Raw genomic sequence first — 23,050 nt, 5'->3', positions numbered from 1 at the left:
GGCCAGATGTGACCGTGGCATTCACAGAGGTTCCACTGGCAAAGACTTTTTCATAAAGCCAAAGCAAATACTGAAGGATGCTGGTGCCCAGGAGGTAAAGCAAACAGGCTGGTGAAGAACTTCCTTATTTTTCAAAGGAAATAGATATATCACAGATTTGCTTTTTCTATAAGGTGACCATGGGCTGGTGCCTATTGATAAAGGGGCCTCCAGTTTTTTTTTTTTTTTAATGTTTTTGACTGTGCCGCTCGCGTGCAGTGGAGCCCAGGTCCCCGCGGAGCCCCAAACCCAGGCTGCATTATCTCCACTCTGCTGCAGCTAAGCTACCCTGGAGCCCCGAGGGATGGGCGGAGCGATCCTGCCCCAGCCCCGCCTCACCCTGCCCCACCCGGCTCCAACCCCGCCCATGGCAGCCCCGCCCCGCTCATCACAGCCCCGCCCTTAACCGACGGACCCCAGGAGGCCAATCCACCTGTGAAACCAGGTCGGTCCTCCGGCTACGCACCATGTCGGCCTCAGCACCCACAGCCTCTTTTCAAGGAATCTCATAGTAATTTGTGGCCTCCTGCAAGGCCAGTTATCATCACAACTTTGGTTGACCTGGATCTGGGAGTCTCCACGGCTTTGGGTTCTGGACGACGCCTGGCTGAGGGGACACAAACAGGAGGTCGTTGTCCTCAGAACACACTGAGGCTTCAGCTTCTGGAAAACTCTGGGTCCCGTCCACGCAGACAGGAACCCAGTGTCTTCAGGACCCGCTGTGGGGAGCGACTGCTGGAGTAAAAGGTGAAGAAAAATTGGGAGCAGCTTCCTGAATGTGGCTGGCTGCTGAGGAGGGAGGGGTTAATTTTCATAGGAGCCCCCAGAGGAAGGGCTTGGTGTGGAAAAATGTGGGTTTCAGGTAGTTTTTTGGCTGTGGTGTAGACAGTTCCTAGTGTGTCTCTGTGGTGTGTGATGGGGTCTCTAACCTTGGGGTCACAGACCGGTACTTCCTGTCAGATCGGTGACGGCAATAGATTAGAAATAAAGGACACAATAAATGTAATGTACTTGAATCATCCCGAAACTATCCCCACCCCTCCCTGGCCTGTGGAAAAATTGTCCTCCTCCAAACCCATCCCTGGTGTCAAACAGGTTGTGGTCTGCTGCTGTGTGGTATCTAGTTTGCTTGGCATCATTTTTTGGTTTTTTTTTTTTTTTTTTTTTCAGAACATAAAACATGTTTTCTGTTTTATTTCAACCTTTCAAATTTCACTCTAATTTTTATCATAGCTGACCATGTTTTGAACCTAAAGAGAAATTTTTCAAAATATCATTCCAACTTTGGTAGGTTGATAGCATATAAAGCCACCACAGTTTCTAATATTTAAAAAAATATGTTGTATAGGGTCTTTTGTGATAATGTGAAATAACACTGGATTTTAAATTGATGTTGGAGGTGTTATCCTTTTGAAAGCTTCTTAATTTTAAAGACTTTGATTCTGTACCTGATTTTACAGATACTTTCTAAATAATGACTAATTATTTCTTCCTGCCTTGTGCTAAAACCCTTATTTTTGTTTTGCTTTCTGTGCATTAGCCAGGACCTTGAAATATTACAGTATTACCTTGCCATCATTTTTGAAGGAATTTTCTGCAGTATATGACCTTGGCAACTTTGTTATAAATTAATGGACCAGATTGTTGTTGTTTTCATTGCTAAATTGTGACTCTTTTGTGACCCTGTGGACAGTAGCCCACCAGGTGCCTCTGTCCATGGGATTTTCCAGGCATGAATAATGGAGTGAGTGGACATTTCCTTCTCCAGGATATCTTCCTGACTCAGGGATCGAACCTGCGTCTCCTGCCTTGGCAGGCGGATTCTTTATCATGGAGCCATCAGAAAAGCCCAACGGACCATAGACGTGTGGGTTGATTTCTGGGCTCTCTGTTCTGTTCCTCTGGTGCCTGTTTTTATGCCAGTTCCACCCTGTTTTGGCTCCATAGCTTCACAGTGTAGTTTGGAGTCAGGGAGCAAAGTTGACTCCAGCTGTGTTCTTTCTTAGAATGGCTTTGACTCTTTGGGGTCCATTTTGGTTCTATACAACTGAGAGGACTGTTTGTTCTGTTTTTGTGAAAAATGCCATTTTCATTTTGTTCAAGATTGAATGTATCCAATGCTTTGGCTGGATGAACTTTTTTCTTAAGATTTTTTTTTTTAATGTGGACCATTTTTAAAGTCTTTTTTGAATTTTTTACAAATTGCTTCTGTTTTATGTTTTTGCTTTTTGGCCCTGAGGTATGCGGGATCTTAGCTCCCTGACCCAGGATTGAATCTGCACCCTCTGCATTGGAATGTGAGTCTTAACCACTGGACCGCCAGGAAAAACCCTAGATGAATGTTTTAACAATATTCTTCCAATTCCTGACCAAAGAATTTTTTTTAGTTCTTTGTTTCTTCTTCAGTTTCTTTACAAGGGTTCTACAGTTTTCGTTGTGCAGGTCGTTCACATCACTGTTTAGATGTATACCTGGGTATTTTGTTCTTTTTGATGCAGTTGTGAGTGGGATCGTTTTCTTAATTTTTCTGATACTTCTGCTTCTTTATTAGTGTTTAAAAAAGCTCAACTGATTTTTGTGTAGTACTTTTATATCATGCAACTTTACTCAGTTCATGTATTACTTCTACCTTTTGGTGATTCAATGTGAAAATTGTAATTTAAAAATACAGTTGTTTCTGCTGTATCCCAACTCATTCACAACACCCAAGACATAGTGACTACTAACATTAAAAGGTGCTGTGGGAACATTATATGTGGATTCCTACAAGAGTAATTAGCTTAAGCCTTTGGGGTGAACTGAATCTGGATATGGCTTGTCCCCTAACATGAAGTTTGATGTCTTATCTACTTTTTTGGCATGGTATTGACATGTTTGTTTTGAAAAGTTATTTGCTTTCTAGTAACTTCAAACCTACAGAAAACTTGCAATAGAAGTACAATGTCCTCTTCATCTGTAGGTTCAGATGTCCAGTCATCATTAACTTACCACCTGTGCCGGTCTACATGACAACTTCCACTGTGCTTTACCCCAAAAAGGACATTCTCCCACGGAACACCCACATAACCCTCAAATGAGAAATCATTATGGTTTTCACTTTCTAATTTAATCCTCAGGCCCACTTCCATTTTCACCACCTGCTGCAAAGCATGAAAGTGTCTTGCCATTCTGATCAAGTTTTCTTTTTCTGAAAATGTTCTTGAGACTTTCCCTCATTTCCACAACCCTGATGGATTTAAAGCACACAGCTGAAGTGACCTGGGTGGCCTTTTCTGTATAGCTTCTTTCCCTTAAGATCTTTTCCATGTTCATGCATGTTGTAACATGTACTGGTACTTCGTTCATGTTTTCTGTGGTGATTAAAGCTGTCAAATATAACATTTACTGTTTAAAGCATCTAAAGTATGTGTTTCTATGACATGAACTGCATTTACATTGTTTCACAAATATCCTCACCATCCATCTTTCATACTTTTTCTTTTTTTCCAAGTGAAACTGCATCCATTAAGCACTAAATTTCTTCAACCCTTGTCAACCCCATTCTACCTTCTAACTCTGAGTTTCATTTCTCTGGATACCTCATAGAAGTGGAATCATAATATTCATCCTTTGGTAACGGGGTTATTTCATTTAGCATAAGGACTCTAAAGTTTATACATGTTGTAGCATGTGTCTGATTTTTCCTTAGTTTTTAAGGCCGAATGTGTACATATCACATTTTGTTTATTGTTTCATCTGTCCATGGACACTTTCATGGGTTGCTTCTACCTTTGGCCAATGTGAATAATGCTGCTCTGAATACAGACGTACAAATATCTGTTTCACTCTCTACTTTCAAACCTTTTGAAAGTACATGCCCTGAAGTGGAATTGATGGATAATATGTTAATTTATTTTTAAGTTTTTGATGAACCACCATACTGTTCTTCACAGCCACTGTGCTATGTTACCCTATTTTTGTATATGGCAGAATAATAATGGAAGTTTATAGATCTACCTTCTTTTGCTTATTCATTCATCTACTGATGGACATTTAAATTGTTTCTATTGGGCCAGTGTCAACTAGGCTGCTATGAATATTCATGTACAAGTTTTTGTTTAAGCACTTGTGTAGCAATTATAATGATTTAAAATAACTATGTCATATTTCATGGAACCGATACTATTTACATAATTTCTCTTTTTTTGGATATTAATTTGATTCTAAGCTCTCCTCCTCCATGTTCATATATGACTGCAGTGAGCAAATTCTAGCAGGTAATATTTTCATCATTTAAATTGTTTTTTTTAATAATTATGCAGTTGAAGTATTATATAAATAATTCTGAAGTTAACACATTTCAGCAGAGTTTTTTTCTTCTACTGTATTATTTTCTTGGAATAAGTATAAATCAGTTACTTTACTAGTTCAATAGTATGAATGTTTTAATAACTCTGGATGCATTTTTTGGGTTGTGTTGCTTTTCAGACATTTATACTAATTTTCTAATATATATTAGTATATAGTATATATTATATTATTATATATACTAGTATATTAGTATATATATTAGTATATATTATTAGATATAATAATAATTATATATTATAATATATGTACTAGTATGCTGCTGCTGCTGCTAAGTCGCTTCAGTCGTGTCCGACTCTGTGTGACTCCATAGACGGCAGCCCACCAGGCTCCCCTGTCACATATAAATGTTATTTATTTATTTTTGGATGTGTTGGGGTTCTTTTCTAGTTGCAGTGAGTGGAGACATACTCTCTAGTTGTGATGTGGGAGCTTCTTACTGTGGTGGCTTCTTAAATTGCATGGGCTCTAGGGTGCATGTGCTTCAGTAGTTGTGGCATATGGGCTCAGCAGCTCCCAGGCTCTAGAGCACAGGCTTAACAGCTGTGGCAAATGGGCTTAGTTACTCCATGGCATGTGGGACCTTCTTGGAAAAGGGATCGAATCCATGTCTCCTGCACTGACAGGTGGATTCTTTACCACTGAGCCACCAGGGAAGCCCCTATATTAATTTTCACAGCTATTAACTTTACCTTTGTTTTCCAGCCTCACCAGCATTTGTAAAACATTTTCTGAAACTCATTTAATATGTAGGTGTAAATGGTATTTTTAGAGTTGTCTTCTTAGTGATTACTGAGCTGAACATATTTTCATTGTTTGCATGTATAGAATGCCTGACGTTTTCTTTATAAATTTGAAAGAACTGTTGATCTGGTGGAGATATTTGTCTGTTGGTTTTGCTGCGATTTCTTTTCCTCTCTCCTGTTTCTTGTGACTGTAGGTTTTCCATACTCCCCTCTGCATGAACACAAGTGCTTCTGTGTACACAGGCTGTTTATACTTCCCATTGTGATGTTTCACTTTAAAATTTGGAACCGCAGAAATTCATGTATAGCGGAATCTCTTTGAGACTTTGTGTGCGTGTGTGTGTATGTGTGTGTGTATATATATATATGGTTTAGTTGCAGCATGTGGGATCTTTATTGTGGTCCCAGCTTCTCTAGCTGTGGTGTGTGAGCTTAGTTGCCCCACAACATGTGGGATCATAGTTCCCCAATCAGGGATTGAACCCACGTCCCCTGGATTGCAAGGCGGATTCTTAACCACTGGACCACCAGGGAAGTCCTGAGCCTTTGTGTTTTATTCTGTTGGTCTGTATATTTATCTCTGTGTCAATTCTGTATAGGGGGTAGTTGTAAGGGTACAATGTGTGGTAAAAGGAGAAATCAACCACTCAATTTTCTGCATCTAATTTTATTATGTTGACTTAAGTCTCTCAAATAATGGATGAGTATGTGTTAGTGTCTGGGTGTTGTTATGTCTGTGTCAGAAAGAGGGAGAGGTGAGGAAGAACGCAGAAGGTGGTGATAAATTGTTGGATTGGGATAAAACTAGTGAGCTGGTAAATTGTTTGGCATTCATGTAATAATTAGCCTACATTTCTCTATGGACTTCATGGATTCCAAATGGCTTCTGAATTGTCAAACTTGATAGAGCATTAACTTTGTATTTGATTATTAATATCTGATTTAAATAAGACTTCAAAATGAGTCATTCATGACAGTGAACTAAATTCAGGTTCTCATATTTTTCCCTAAAACAAATCAGGCAAACAACCTTAAAAGGTATTAAAATTAAGGACATGAAAAAATGCTATCAGGAAGATAGCAGAGTGATGTTTAATAAAATAATTTTGTTTTTCAGAAAGACTTGGGATAAATGACTTTTTGAATAAACACTGCAGTAACTGCATGCAGAATTCATATTTTCTTAGGCTGAAAGACAAAAAAAGGATTACTTCAAGTGCAAAGAAATTTATAGTTCAGTTATGAGAATGCATTGAAAAGTAGAATTATAGCTGCCTGGAGCTTATTTAAATTTATAATGAAGGCCGTTCAGAAGGAAAGTACTGAAGACTTAATATACCCAATGTTGTGATCATTCTTAAGACTTTCCAAATTTCTTGATAATATAAAACTTAATTGTAGCAGAATTAGTGAAAGTATATGGAATCTGCACAAAATCCAAAATCTAGGGCAGTCCAAGGGAAAAGTTCTTTTGCGTGGTGAATATACAGAGGCATGATACACACTAACCTTCACCTATTTATTCTAGTTCATGGTGTGGTCATGTCCCTTGCCAAAGCTTTTCTGGGAAGCTGTAAGGAGAAAATGATTTGTTGGCCTAGCTTCTGACTTGACTTCATTTCTCTCTGTGGGGGATCACTTTACATTTCCTTAATTGCAAGGACAGCTTGTATGGCTGGCAGTTGTTTGAATTGAGAAATGGATTTTAATGAACTACAGTTTCTTTTGCTCAGCTGGAATTGTAGTAGTCATTGACTAAATTAACAGTCATGGTCAAAGCTAAGATGACAGCTGTGTCACAGAAAAGGAAAGGTAAGGGCTTATTTTGAGGTACTATATATGGATCATGCTCTTAAAATAATGGTTTTTGCAACTTCACACTTTTGAGTTTCTTTGTTATTCTTTTCAAAGTACCAAAAGGCTCCTCCAAAGCGCTTTGGAAACCTCAGATGTCAGGATAGGGATAGAAACCTGGCTAAAAGTCATTCATTATTAATCAGATAGTAATTTGTATTCATCTTGTGATTTAAAGTACATAGTCTTAGATTTTTCTTCATTACAACAAAACACAATAGATCATTAAAGTTATCTGTCTTGAACATCTAAGGATACAAAGGCAGGTGAATGTTAAGGCATATGGACCAAACAGAATAAAAATTGAATTATATTCCCTAACTTTTAATTTGGGCTTCCCAGATGGCACTAGTGGTAAAGAGCCTGCCTGACAATGCAGGAGACTTTAGAGATGCAGATTCAATCCCTGGGTGGGAAAATCCCCTGGAGGAGGGCACAGCAACTCACTCCAGTATTCTTGCCAGGAGAATCCCTGCGGACAGAGGAGCCTGGTGAATTACAGTCCATGTGCTGTGTTTAGTTTCTCAGTTGTGTCCCACTCTTTGCAACCCCATGGACCCCATGGACTACAGTCCACCAGGCCCCTCTGTCTATGAGGATTCTCCAGGCAAGAATACTGGAGTGGGTTGCCATGCCCTCCTTCAGGGGATCTTCCCAACCCAGGGATCAAGCCCAGGTCTCTCCCATTGGAGGTGGATTCTTTATGATCTGAGCCACCAGGGAAGCCCAACAATACTGGAGTGGGTAGCCTATCCCTTCTGCAGAAGATCTTCCCGACCCAGGAATTGAACTTGGGTCTTCTGCATTGCAGGCCGATCCTTTACCAGCTGAGCTACAGTTCATAGGGTATCAGAGTCGGACACAACTAAAGCGACTTAGCACAGCTTTTAATTTAACAAGTAGTATAGTTTTACTATTTCTGTGTGCTTAATAAACCCTCCTTCAGGCAGTTTGAAAGCACTTTTTATTAGACATTATGCAAATTAAAATTATTAGTGTTAAGTTTGTTTATGTTCATTTTTAGTTCATTACTTCCTAGGGAAAGGAACTTGCCCAGTGCTTTTCCAGGAAACTGTTAACAATGTGTTTTAAATGCATTCCTACTCATTTATCATTTTGATAAATAGCCTTAGATTTAATGTATTATATGATTTAGTCTCTTTAAAAGCCATGTAGCAATTTTGCAACAGAAAGTGGAAATGCTGTGGCTTAAGTTTAAAATATACGTCTTTCCAAAACCTTGGATGAAACAAAATGAAAGAAAAATCTAGTGAGAAAAATATTTATGGTGTTCCCTAAGTCCCTTAAGCTACCATCACTCCTTTTCATTCTCTTTTCTTTTTGTTCCTCTGACTGGTGGATAATTTCCACCAACATACCTTCAAGTATGGTAACCCTTTCTTCCACTTGATTGAGTCTGGTATTGAACTTCTCTGTTGAATTTTTCAGTTCAGTTAGTGTGTTCTTCAATGCTGTGGTTTCTGATTGGTACTTTTAAAGTATTTTCGATTTCTTTGTTAAGCTTCTCACTTTGTTCAGGCACTGCTATCCTGACTTCAGTAGTATCTTTATGACTGTTACTATGAATGCTCTGTCAGATAGATCAGTTTCCAGATACTTATTCTTTTGTTTGGAACATATTCTCCTGTTTCTTCATTTTCCTTTTCTCTCTGTGTTGATTTCTTCACGTTAAATAAAACAGTCACCTCTCCCAGTCTTCATAGTCTGGCCTCATGTAGGTGGTGAGCTTCTCCAATCAGCCCAGCTCAACCTTCTGGTTACATTTCTATTTGTCCAAGCTGTTGTTTTTATTTTTAATGACTCCCAGAAGAATAGGGTGTGCCAAGACTCATCAGTGTCCCAAAGGTGTAAGAGAGAGATGCACACATGCCCATTCAGGCTCTTGGAGGACTTTTTTGTTGTTGAATTTGATTTACAATGTTGTATTAATTTCTACTGTACAGTAAAATGATTATGTTATATATGTTACATATATATTATTCTTTTAAAATTCTCTTTTCCATTATGGTTTATGATAAGATATTGAATATGGTTCTTTGTGATATAGAGTAGGACCTTGTTATTTATCCATTTTATATATAAAAGCTTACATCTGCTAACCCCAACCTCCCACTCCATTCCTCACCCAATCCCCTTCCCCTTGGCAACCACAAATCTGTTCTCTATGTCTGTGAGTCTTTTTCCATTTCATACATAAGTTCATTTGTGTCATATTTTAGACTCTACAGATAAGTAATATTATATGGTATTTTCTTTCTATTTCTGACTTCACTATCTGACTTTCACTATCATACTTCACTTGGTATGATAATCTCTGGTTGCATCCATGTTGCTGCAAATGGCAATATTTAATTCTTTTTTTATGTCTGAGGTAATATTCCATAGTATATGTGTATCACATCTTCTTTATCCATTCATCTATTTATGGACTTTTAGATTGTTTCCATGTCTTGGTTATTATGAATAGTGCTGCTTGAGCCTGTGGGTAACATATTATCTTTTTGAATTATAGTTTTGTCTGGGTGTATGCTCAGGAGTGGGATTGCTGGATCATATGGTAGCTCTACTTTTTAGTTTTTAAAAGAATCTCTATACTGTTCTCCATAGTGGCTGTACCAATTTACATTCCCATTAACAGTAGGAGGGTTCCTTTTTCTCCACACCCTCTCCAGCAATTGTTATTTGTAGACATTTTGATGATGGCCGTTCTAACCAGTATGAAGTGATATCTCGTTGTAGTTTTGATTTGCATTTTTCTAGTAATTAGCAGTGTTGAGCATCTTTTAATGTGCCTTTTAGCCATCTATATGTCTTTGGAGAGATGTCTATTTAGATCCTCTGTCCATTTTTTGAGGGTTGTTTGTTTTTTTGACATTGAACTGTATGAGTTGTTAGTATATTTTGGACAGTAATCCTTTGTTGGTCACATCATTTACAAATATTTTCTCCTATTCTGTAGGTTGTCTTTTTTTTTTTTATGGTTTTCTTTGCTGTGCAAAAGCTTTCATGTTTAAGGTCTGTTTGTTTATTTTGGCTTTTATTTCCATCAGTGTAGGAGATGGATCCAAAAAAATTGCTGAGCTTTATGTCAAAGAGTATTCTGCCTATATTTTCCTCTAAGAGTTTTATAGTATCTGGTCTTACATTTAGGTCTTTGATCTATTTTGAGTTTATTTTTGTATGGTATTAAAGAATGTTCTAACTTCATATTTTTACATGTAGCTGTCCAGTTTTCCTAGCACCACTTGTTGAAGAGACTGTCTCTTCTCCATTGTAGATTCTTGCCTCCCTTGTAGATTCTTTACCACTGAGCCATCAGGGAAGCCTTATATGCAGAATACATCCTGCAAAGTGCCAGGCTGGATGAATCATAAGCTGGGATTAAGATTACTGGGAGAAATATCAACAGCCTTAGATATGCAGGTGATACCATGCTAATGGCAGAAAGTGAAGAGGAACTGAAGAATCTTTTGATGAGTGAAAGAGGAGAGTGAAAAAGCTGGCTTAAAACTCAGCATTCAAAAAAACTAAGATCATGGCATCCAGTCCCATCACTTCATGGCAAATAGAAGGGGAAAAAGTGGACGCAACACATTTTATCTTCTTGGGCTCCAAAATCACTGCAGACAGTGACTACAGCCATGAAATTGAAAGCCGTTTACTCCTTGGAAGGAAAGCTATGACAAACCTAGTATTAAAAAGCAGAGACATCACTTTGCCAACAGAAGTCTGTCTAGTCAAAGCTATGGTTTTTCCAATAGTCAGGTAATGAGTTTAGAACTGTTCTCTCCTCTGAAAAATTTTAAAATAGTTTCAGAAGGACAGGCGTTAAGTCTTCTCTAAATGCTTGGTAGAATTCACCTGTAAAGCCATCTGGTCCTGGACTTTTGTTAGTTGGGAGTTTTTAAGTGACAGATTCAGTTTCAGTACTTGTAATTGATCTGTTCATATTTTCTATTTCCTCCTGGTTCAGTCTTGGGAGATTGTACCTTTCTAAGAATTTCTCATTTCTCTAGGATGTCCATTTCGTTGGCATATATTTGCTTGTAGTAGTCCCTTATGTAATGTTTCATTATGTGGATGTCCAGTAATCCTCTTGGTTACCTCACTGAAAATTTCACTAACCAATTTCATAAGCCAAAATGGAACTTTCTGATAATTTTATATGAGTGAGAGTCAAATATACAGAAATGATAATGGAATCAACTATATAGGCTTTAAGGGTAAAAATATGTCCTTAAAATCTCTAGTAACAATTGGGAAATTTAACTTAAGTTATGGATAATAATTTTACAACAGAGAAGACTCTTGCTTTGCCTTATTAAATAATTAGAACTTCAGACTGCATGACTTGCCTGGAGAATCCCATGGACAGAGGAGCCTGGTGAGCTATAGTCCATAGGGTGCAAACAGTGACACGACTGAAGCAACTTAGCATTGCACACATGCTGCATGATCACCAGAAGATGCAAATAACTCCCTTTTCAGAGTGAGGATGTATTTTGCTATGGAAACCGTTTTATCAAAATGCCTCCTAGGAGTATTGAGAAAAGACCTTAAATGCCAACAGTTTAGGTTTTAGGAAAGGTCCAAAGAGTGAAAAAGTATTAAAAGCAGAATAAAGATCGATTATAGTTATCTTGTCATAGTAAAAGCTACTGAAAGAAATAAGATACTGATTTGATAGTATGTCAATAGCTTTCTGAGAGGTTTCCCTGATGGCTCAGTGGTAAAGAATCCACCTGCAATGCAGGAGGCGCAAGAGACATAGGTTTGATCCCTGGGTTGGGAAGATTCTCTGGCAGAGGAAATGTCAACCCATTCCAGTATTATTGCCTAGAAAACCCCATGGACAGAGGAGCCTGGTGGGCTATGGTCCATAGGGCTGCAAAGAGTTAGACACACCTGAGCATGCATGCAAACAATAGCTTTCTGAAAACAGAGTGAAGAATAATGGGTAGATCTAAAAAAGAGATGAAGAGTACCTGTAATCATTTTATTCCTGGACACCTATTTTTGTGATCCTTTAAATAAAAATTAAAAATTTGAGACAGCATATTCAGAGATGATCACCTGCACAATTAGGGATTATGGCTCCTAGAAAGATTTTCATATTTAAAAAAGCACAGTAGCAACTACTGACAGCAGGAAAGAAAAAAGCAGCCTTTAGCAGATAGAGCAAGAAGTTCATTCTCAGTTGTTCTGAATTTTGAGAGAAGTGACCCATGGGACTACCTAGAGCTACAAGATGGGGTATTATCTTCAATTTTATGAGTAAGAGACACAAGATGAGAGCATTTATTAGAAAAGTCTTTTTCGAGGGGGTTTGTTACAGAAGCAAAGAAAGGAAAACTGCAGTGCAGGATAAAAAGAGCCAAGTGTTTTATAGAGAGGAGTTCCACTATGTATTCAGTGTCAAGATTTGTCTTTGACAATCACATATTAAATAATTTTAGAATGGTAATATTGAACTTGGAAAAGAAAAAAATGAATGGAAAGAAAAATACAAATATGAAAGGAATAATATCCATAGTTAATTTTCCTGGCATTTTTATAATCTTGAATAAGCATGTATACAGTGTATTTGGTTTAGAAAAATTAATAACATACCCACAGTATGGGAAAAATGTTGCAAATCATATATTATAAGGGACTTGTGTCCAGGATATGTGAAGAATTCTGAAGACTCAGCAATAAAAAGATAAATAACTCAATTAACAAATAAGCAGAAGATTGGAATAGATATTTCCATAAAGAGGATATGCAAATGACTAATGATCACATGAAGAGATATTTCAACATTATGATTGGGGAAATGAAGACCAAAACCAAAATGTGATACCAGTTCAAGCCCAGCAGAATCATTATAATTTTAATAACATACAACAAGTGTTAATAAAAACTATCTAGAAATTCAACTCTTAGTACATTGCCAGTGGGGTCATAAAATGGTTCAGCCACTTTGGAAAACAACTTGACAGTTCCTATAAAATGTTAAGTATAAAATTGCCATATGACTAAGAAAAACCACTCCTAGGTATATACCCAAACTAAATGGAAACTGTTTCTATGCAAATGTTCATAGCAGTGTTATGCCTAAATAGCAAAGAGTAGAATATCCCAAATGTCTGTCAGTCGATGAATGGATACATACAATGGGGTATATCCATACAATTCCTGGTACCTAAAGAGGAATGAAATACTGGTGAATGTTGTAATGTGGTTGAACCTTGAAAGCATTATGCTAAGTAATAGAGACCAGTCACAAAAGACCATATGTTGTATGATTTCATTTAAGTGAAATAGCCAGAGTAGGTAAACTCATGGAAACAGAAGCTGTCTTCTAGTGGTTGCTGGAAGCTGGAGGATTGGGGGATGGGGTAAGACTGCTGATGGGTATAGAGTTTCTTTTTGAGCTGATGAAAATTTTCTAGAGTTAGATAATGGTGATGCTTGCACAACTTTGTGAATATACTAAAAACCATGCATTATCTACTTGAAAAGTGTGAATTTTATGGTACATAAAATATATGTGAAGAAAGCTGTTATAAAAATTGATAGCAATTAAATTTAAATTATAAACACAGAATTTCTAAAGATATGGTGCCATTAGATTTCTAGATTCATATATCACCTTTACTTTTTCCCTTAATATTATGAATAACTATACTGCCTTTGTCTACTTGACTGCATCATGAAAGTGAATTGAAGTGGTAACTACTCTTCCATCTGACCAAACTAATCTTGGTTTTGCTTTCATTCATTTAAGTCTAATTTTACTAAAAATTAGGAAGGAAAATGGGACTTCTGCTTTACTTGTTGACATAAAGGAAACATATTTCCTGTTTTTCAGTTTTAATTACTATTTTTCTTTGTGTGTTTCAATAAATTGCAAATCTTTTTACCCCCTAGAATGCATCATTAAAGAAAATAATTGGCCATACTAAGTGAATTAAGTGAGAAAGAGAAAGACAAATACCATATGATATCACTTATATGTGAAATCTAAAATATGACACAAATGAACTTATCTAGGAAACAGAAACAAACTCACAGACTGGTGGTTGCCAGTGGGGAGGGCAAGATGGAAGGATGGATTGGGAGTTTGAGACTCGCAGACGCAAGCTATTATATATAGGATGGATAAACAACAAGGTCCTACTTTATAACATAGGGAACTATATTCAGTATCCTGTGATAAACCATAATGGAAAAGAATTTTTTTAAAAAGAATGTATATAAGTATGTATAACTGAGTCACTTTGCTGTACACCAGAAATTAATACAGTATTGAAATCAACTCTACTCCAATAAAAAAGAAAGATAGGCTAGTGTTGGAATGATAGGGGAAGAAAAGCACTTATTATCCTGCTATTTTTATGAAACTTTTTCCACAATTAACCCTGATTGTCTATGCCATGTGTACATTTTTATATGACATATAATTTCAATTGTGTATTTTGCTTCAATTAGCATTGTATTAGAAATACTTTTCCTTGTTTTGGCATAAATTTCCTCATCATTGCAATAGACAGATTAATCATCCTCTTTTCTCCTAAGATGTTCACATCCCAATCCTAGGTCCTGTGAATGTATTGCCTTTTGTGGCAAAAGGGACTTTGCAAATGTGGTTAGGTTAGGTTCCTCAAGATGGGGAAATTTTCTTGGACTATCCTGGATTATCCTGATGGGTCTGATATAATTATGATAGTCCTTTAAGGGAAACAAGGAGGTAGAAGAATCTCAGATGTGACCATGGAGGCAGAGGTCAGAGAAAGACAGGGAGCCAAGGACCAAGGAATGTGAGCTGCCTTAAAAATGCGGAAAAGGCAAGCAAACAGATTCTCCTCTAAAGCCTTCTACCAATCCATTTTGGTATGATCTTCATTGCTGAAATAAATATAACTTGTTTTGAAGCCATTCAGTTTGTGGTAATTTGTCACAGTTGCAATCAGGATCTAAAACAATTATCACTTAAAATTGTTGCCTGTTGTCACAGTGGGCCATAGTTTCCCAAATCATTTCCTTGTTTTGAGACAGCAAACATTCTGAAATAGCAGCGGAGTCAATGAAGCCAGATCTGCATGAGGAGGTTTGGTCTGTGATTGCAGAGTGTGACCGACTTCCATGACGTTAGCCATTTGATTTGGGTGACCTCATGGTGTTCGCCTCTATGAGGGGCAATAAACATTGAACAGGACTCTAGAGCACTTGGTCTCATGGCCACACAGAAACCCTTCATTCAGTCTCAGGTATCAGTCCTTTATTTTCTTGGGCTCCAAAATCACTGTGAATGGTGACTGCAGCCATGAAATTAAAAGATGCTTGCTCCTTGGAAGAAAAGTATGACAAACCTAGAGAGCATATTCAAAAGCAGAGACATTACTTTGCCAACAAAGGTCCTCTAGTCAAGGCTATGGTTTTTCTAGTAGTCATGTGTGGATGTGAGAGTTGGACCATAAAGAAGGCTGAGTGCTGAAGAATTGATGCTTTTGAATTGTGGTGTTGGAGAAGACTCTTGAGAGTGCCTTGGTCTGCAAGGAGATCAAACCAGTCAATCCTAAAGGAAATCAACCCTGAATATTCATTGGAAGGACTGATGCTGAAGTTGAAGCTCCAATACTTTGGCCACCTGATGCAAACAGCCAACTCATTGGAAAAGACCCTGATGCTGGGAAAGATTGAAGGCAGGAGGAGAAGGGGATGACAGAGGACAAGATGGTTGGATGGCATCACTGACTTGATGGACATGAGTTTGAGCAAACTCTGGGAGATGGTGAAGAACAGGGAAGCCTGGGGTGCTGCAGTCCATGGAGTTGCAATGAGTCAGACACAGCTGAGTGACTAAGCAACAACAACCAGTGGTCAGGTAATGTGCAGCTGGACAGTTGTGGGCCTTGAGTACAGAACCTATATTTTCTGAACCAAGAGTTGAAGGACAGAGTATTGAAAGCTGGACTTGTAGGAAACTTGGAACCCATGACTGTTGACCATATGGCTCAGTGAGTGATGGTTTATGGTCTCTTTAGTTGGTGGATAATAGTATAAGCATTGCAGAGGACAGAGCTCCTTCTTTGGTGCCTTCTTGACTGATTACCATGAGATAACACCAAACAATTTCTTGCTGAAACAGTTCATTTTGTCTTTCGAAGTTAGTCTGAATTCCAACAGATGGAAAGGCCACAGTGGTTGCAATGGATGACCATGGAGAGAGACCTAAAGAGAAGCAGAAGATGGCGATTCCCAACCTTGGAAAGTGTAAACCTTCCCAGAATCCAGCATTTATGGGGAAAAAATTTCATGAGGCAAATGTTCCATTAAATTTCTTTAATCAATGGGCAGACAGGGTAGGTTAGGCTACATGAGCTATAAACTGTGATGATGGTATACCTTGTCCAATTAAACTGAGTCCATCTGACATATTTGGTGGTCTAGATTATTGGTAATAGGCTGCATGGTGATTAGGGAAAATGACAGTTCGTTCACATGAATGTGTGTCATTGGTAATTAGTATTATTTGCACAAAGAGCCATTTTCAAACACTTGTTTTCTTCTCATTTTTTGAGTCCTCTGGTATTAGGAATCAGAATCACTATTTTTCTCTCAATTCACGCTCCATTTTCCATCCAGGTCATCATATATATTATTCTGCAGGGCAGAATTGGGAGTTTCCCCAACATTTTGCCCTCCATTGTCACTCAAGGTCTGAGATTCCTGACACTTTATTTTTGTGATCCTGTGTTCTATCCAACATTTCTTCCATCCCCTGCACCAAATGTTCTGCACAGGGAAACTTTGTGCTAAGAGGCTTTGATGTGCTTTCTACATCCCCGGGGAAGGAGAGATGTCAAGGGACATTAAGACTAATGGACAAGAGAGGATCCAGTAAAAATGTTATCTGAAGTTCATGAGCATGCCAATGCCATGGCAGGGAGAGCAGCCAGCCCCAGAATAGGCAGTAGGAGGATGTGCTGTTTGCAGAGAAGTGGAAAACAAAACTGGCTAAAAGTGGTTTGGCTTTTTGTTATCACCATGGAAGAACAATTCTAAACAATGTCATTGGTAAAATATTCCTCTCCCCTAAGGTCTTTTATTGGTCTAAGTTCTAAACAATTGCTGTGGTTTAGTGTTGAGTCTTCATGCTATATGTGTGCTTCAAATCAGAAAATATTAGCTTCTTTCTTTTTAATCTGTATCGGATTCTATATAGAAGTTAATTTGGATAACTCAGTTTTGTAATCACCCCAGGCATACATGGACTCAGCTACACATGTTTGTTTTGAGAGTATGTTTTTCATTGTTCAGAAATTTTGGAGCTCATTTGAGGCACAGTTGGTGTGTCAAAACCTTGTGATATCACATATACCAGTGTTAAAAAAACAGATTAAAATAAAAGATGATAGTAGACTGATTATAAAGACAAAGACAAATTGAATATTTCAGTCTATCATTCTGTGTGACCACTTGGGAATTTAATTTTGTTTATAGTTTCTTGACTGTGGACACATTAGAAAGTCATTAGACTCTATCCCACAGAAACAAATACTTGGATGTACTGCAATATCTGGAATTTATTGTGGAAAACATTTTAATTTCATTTTTATTATTTTAATTTTTCTGACTTTATTGATGTATAGTTTATGTATATCATCTTATGAATTTAAGGTGTACAACGTGTTGATTTGGTACATTTACATATGCAAAATGATTGCCACCATAGGATTAGCTAACATGTCCATCACATCACATAACTACCATTTATTTTTTGTGATTGGAAATGTTTAAGATCTACTCTCCTAGCAAGTTTCAAGTATACAGTATTGTATTATTGATTATAATCACCATACTGTACATTAGATTCTCCAAATTTATTTATTATAACTGTAAATTTGTACCCTTTGACTAACATCTCTCTGTAAAAAGTATTTTTAAAGTCTCTGCCAAACTTAAGATTTTCTCTATTTATGTATCTGTTGCTTTATGTGAAATAAAATTTTTGAAGTTAAAATTAATAAAATGTGCTTTTGATCACCTATAAGCATTGATAGGTTGATAAACCTAGCTGTACTGCATGAATATGCAAAAGGATTAGTTTTTCAAATTGAAGTATAGTTGATGTACAATATTATACAAATTGTGTGTGCTACATGCTAAGTCGCTTCGGTTGTGTCCGACTCTTTGTGACTGTATGGACTGTAGCCTGCCAGACTCCTCTGTCCATGGGATTCTCCAGGCTGGAATACTGGAGTGGGTTGCCGTGCCCTCCTCCATGGGATCTTCCTGACCCAGGGATTGAACCCACATCTCTTATGTCACCTGCATTGGCAGGTGGGTTCTTTACCACTAGCACCACCTGGGAAGCCTATTATATAAGTTACAGGTATACAATATAGTGATTCAAAAGTTTTAAAGTTTATACTCCATTTATAGTTGTTATTACTGGCTATATTCTCTGTACTGTGCACTATATCCTTATAGCTTTTTTTATACATAATCATTTGTACTTCTTAATCCCCTACCCCTATAATGTCCCTCCTCACTTCTCTGTCCTCATTGGTAGCCACTAATTTGTCCTCTGTACATGTGAATCTGATTCATTTTTGTTACAGTCACTAGTGTGTTGTGTTTTAGAGTCCACATATAAGTCGTATCATACAGTATTTGTCTTTCTCTGTCTGACTTAATTAACTTAGCATAATACCCTCCAATGCCATCCAAGTTGCTGCAGATGGCAACATTTCATTCTTTTTATGACTGAGTAGTATACCATGATATGCATGCACCACATTTTCTTTATCCCTTCTTCTCTTGATGAACACTTAGGTTGCTTCCATATCTTGGCATTTGCAAATAATGGTCCTATAAACGTTGGTGTAATATGTATCTTTTTGAATTAGTGTTTTTGTTCTTTTGGATATATATCTAAGAGAGAAATTGCTGGGTCATATTGTAGTTTTGGGGCTTCTTCAGTGGTTCAGCAGTAAAGAATTCACCTGCAATTCAGGAGACGAGGGTTCAATCCCTGGGTTGGGAAGATCCCCTGGAGGAAGGCATGACAACTCACTCCAGTATTCCTGCCTGGAGCATCCCATGGACTGAGAAGCCTGGGAGGCTACAGTCCACAGGGTCACAAAGAGTAGGACCTGACATGTGACTGAGTATGCATGCATGGTAGTTCTGTTTTTAGTTTTTTGAGAAACTTTCATATTGTTTTTCATAACTTCTGCACCAATTTACATTCCTACCAACACTGTATGTGGGTTACCTTTTGTCCACATTCATGTCAGCTTCTGTTATTAGTGTTCTTTTTGATGATCACCATTCTAACAAGTATGAGATGATATCATACAAGTATGATTTGAACTTCCCTCTGACCTGCCTCTTGAGAAACCTATATGCAGGTCAGGAAGCAACAATTAGAACTGGACATGGAACAACAGACTGGTTCCAAATAGGAAAAGGAGTACGTCAAGGCTGTATATCGTCACCCTGCTTATTTAATTTATATGCAGAGTACATCATGAGAAACGCTGGGCTGGAAGAAACACAAGCTGGAATCAAGATTGGCAAGACAAATATCAATAACCTCAGATATGAAGATGACACCACTCTTATGGAAGAAAGTGAAGAGGAACTAAAAAGCCTCTTGATGAAAGTGAAAGAGGAGAGTGAAAAAGTTGGCATAAAACTCAACATTCAGAAAACGAAGATCATGGCATCTGGTCCCATCACTTCATGGGAAATAGATGGGGAAACAGTGGAAACAGTGGCAGACTTTATTTTTGGGGGCTCCAAAATCACTGCAGATGGTGACTGCAGCCATGAAATTAAAAGACGCTTACTCCTTGGAAGGAAAGTTATGACCAACCTAGATAGCATATTGAAAAACAGAGATACTACTTTGCCAACAAAGGTCCGTCTAGTCAAGGCTATGGTTTTTCCAGTGGTCATGTATGAGTGTGAGAGTTGGACTGTGAAGAAAGCTGAGTGCTGAAGAATTGATGCTTTTGAACTGTGGTGTTGGAGAAGACTCTTGAGAGTCCCTTGGACTACAAGAAGATCTGCCGGGGTCCAGCCCTGGCTGATCCAGGGTATTTGAAGGGGAGACGGCTTCAGCGACTGTTTAAATATTCATCAAAAATATAAAGAGTAATAGAATGAGGATAGCTCAGTAGGAAAATTCAGTGGAGAAAAGAGGCTGAGTAGCTTGGTTTATGCGGGAGACCAATAAAACTTCAAGACAAGAAGCTTGCACCACTTACGTAGGCCGCTGGCGTCCTTCCATTCTCCCGAAGGAAAGGAGACACTGAGGCCTCCCCGGTCGGATCTTAGAAGCCCAGGCATAATTAGTAAGCATGGTGGGTTCCGCGCTCCAGATGGAGACTCAGCCAGAGTGAGAGAGAGAGCGACATGGGGAGACCAGTCTTTCGAGGAACTGATCCCAATTCTTTATTTTCCAGAGTCTGTTTTTATACACTGAGATGTTATACAAAAGTCACGCGGGGACAGCAGTCCTGACTTTTATTAAAGTCAGGTGCTTCACACAAATGTATACAGAGGTCTTAGGGGTGTTACAACATCTTCTGGCCGGGGGACCTGCTGACAATTTACGACCTTCTCCTTGTGACGGTGGTCAGTCGACCAGAACACTTTTTTCTCCAAGGGTGATTATTCTTAAAACAGACGCCACCCAAATAAAGTTACATTCCTATAGGGTGAGGGTGTAGTGGGTTTTAGTTAAGGAAAGAATTTACTTAGCCTAAGGTCTAACGTGATTAATATCAAAGGTTAATACTTATTTCTTCTATATATTCATTAATGTGTGTAAGGGCAGGGGATGTGAAGACTTAGCAACAAACTTTGGCTCAACAAATGAAAAACCCTTCACCAATACAATTTCTAATCAGCCCATTATACTTATACTAATAGTTTTCTAACTTTTCTAAGGAACCTGTTTTTAGAAGGTTTAAAGCATCTTGTGCCTCTCACAGTTGGGAGGCTGTGAGCAATCACATGTGGCCAGACAAGCCTGTCAGGCAGGCTAGAGAACCTTCAGAGGAGTTTGTAGGTTGAAACACTCCTGTCACACCCAGGAATTATTATTAACTGGAGCTCTAAGTTAACTCCTTCTCCGAAAGAGGTGGTGGGGGACAGCCCCCCGTAAAGTCAGAGGTGTAGGGGAGAGCACAAAGTAGTAAAGTAGGCAGGCTCTGGTTATGGGGGTAGATGCTCGAGGATTTCCAGGGGGACTCCTGAGGCTCGATCCCGCCTTTGCGTATGTCGAGCCTCCTTCCTCATGACCTTTGCCACGGGCGGAGTACCTCACTCTGGCCCCCAACAGAGATCCAACCAGTCCATTCTAAAGGAGATCAGTCCTGGGTATTCATTGGAAGGAATGATACTAAAGCTGAAATTCCAGTACTTTGGCCACTACTGTGAAGAGTTGACTCATTGGAAAGGACCCTGATGCTGGGAGGGATTGGGGGCAGGAGGAGAAAGGGACGACAGAGGATGAGATGGCTGGATGGCATCACCGACTTGATGGACATGAGTTTGAGTGAACTCCGGGAGTTGGTGATGGACAGGGAGGCCTGGCCTGCCGTGATTCATGGGGTCGCAAAGAGTCGGACACGACTGAGGACTGAACTGAACTGAACTGAATGATTACTGATGTTGAGAATCTTTTCATGTGCCTTTTGGACATCTGTATTTCCTCTTTGGGAAAATGTCTATTCAGTTCTTCTGCCTATTTTTAAATTGGGTTTGCTTTTCTGATGTTGAGTTGTAAGAACTGTTTATATATGTTGAATGCTGCTAAGTCACTTCAGTCGTGTCCGACTCTGTGCGACCCCAGAGACGGCAGCCCACCAGGCTCCCCTGTCCCTGGGATTCTCCAGGCAAGAACGCTGGAGTATGTTGCCATTTCCTTCTCCAATGCATGAAAGTGAAAAGTGAAAGTGAAGTCACTCAGTCGTGTCCGACTCTTTGCAACCCCACGGATTGCAGCCCACCAGGCTCCTCCACCCATGGGATTTTCCAGGCAAGAGTACTGCAGTGGGGGTGCCATTGCCTTCTCCATATGTTGAATATTAACCCCTTATTGGTCATTGTTCATTTAGTCGTGTCTGACTCTTTGTGACTCCACGGACTGCAGCACCCGAGGCTTCCCTGTTCTTCACTGTCTCCTGGAATTTGCTCAAACTCATGTGCATTGAGTCAGTGATGCCATCCAACCATCTCATCCTCTGTCACCCTCTTCTCCTGCCCTCAATCTTTCCCAGCGTCAGGGTCTTTCCCAATGAATCAGTTCTTCACATCAGGTGGCCAAGTTATCGGAACTTCAGCTTTAGCATCAGTCCTTCCAATGAATATTCAGGGTTGATTTCCTTTAAGATTGACTGATTTGATCTCCTTGCAGACCAAGGGACTCTCAGGAGTCTTCTCCAGCACCACAGTTCGAAAACATCAATTTTTCAGTGTTCAGCTTTCTTTATGGTCCAGCTCTCACATCTGTACATGACTACTAGAAAAACCATAGCTTTGGCTAGAGGACCTTTGTCGGCAAAGTGGTCTCTGCTTTTTAATGCCCTATCTAGGTTTGTCATACTTTTCTTCCAAGGAGCAAAGGTCTTTTAATTTCATGGCTGCAATCACTATCCACAGTGATTTTGGAGCTCCCAAAATTAAGTTTGTCACTATTTCCATTGTTTCCCCATCTATTTGTCATGAAGTGGGGTGGGACCTGATGCCATGATCTTCGTTTTTAGAATGTGAGATTTAAACCAGCTTTTTCACTCTCTCCTCTTTGACCTTCATCAAGTGGCTCTTTAGTTCCTCTTTACTTTCTGCCATAAGAGTGGTGTCATCTGCATATCTGAGGTACATTATTTGCACATATTTTCTTCCATTCAGTAGGTTGCCTTTTTGTTTTGTCCATGGTTTCCTTTGCTCTGCAAAATCTTTTAAGTTTAATTAGGTCATATTTTTTCTGTTTTTATTTCCTTTGCTTTAGGAGACAGATCCAAAGATATTGCTGTGATTTA

The 23,050-nt window shown here is 38.7% G+C and overlaps 1 protein-coding gene across 1 annotated transcript in view; it reads left to right on the top strand.

Moving 5' to 3' along the window:
* The first annotated feature begins 404 nt into the window (after positions 1 to 404).
* Positions 405 to 23,050, top strand: part of ST8SIA6 (ST8 alpha-N-acetyl-neuraminide alpha-2,8-sialyltransferase 6) — a 300,223-nt gene continuing 277,577 nt past the window's right edge. Inside the window, exon 1 of the mRNA XM_061436151.1 lies at positions 405 to 786. The gene's annotated coding sequence lies outside the window, so the exon portion shown is untranslated. The remainder of the gene's footprint in view (positions 787 to 23,050) is intronic.

This window comes from Bos javanicus, chromosome 13 (genome assembly GCF_032452875.1).
Source record: "Bos javanicus breed banteng chromosome 13, ARS-OSU_banteng_1.0, whole genome shotgun sequence".
In the NCBI taxonomy this organism is placed as follows: domain Eukaryota; kingdom Metazoa; phylum Chordata; class Mammalia; order Artiodactyla; family Bovidae; genus Bos; species Bos javanicus.
Note: the sequence above shows the minus strand (reverse complement) of the source record. Positions and strands in the feature narration are given on the sequence as shown.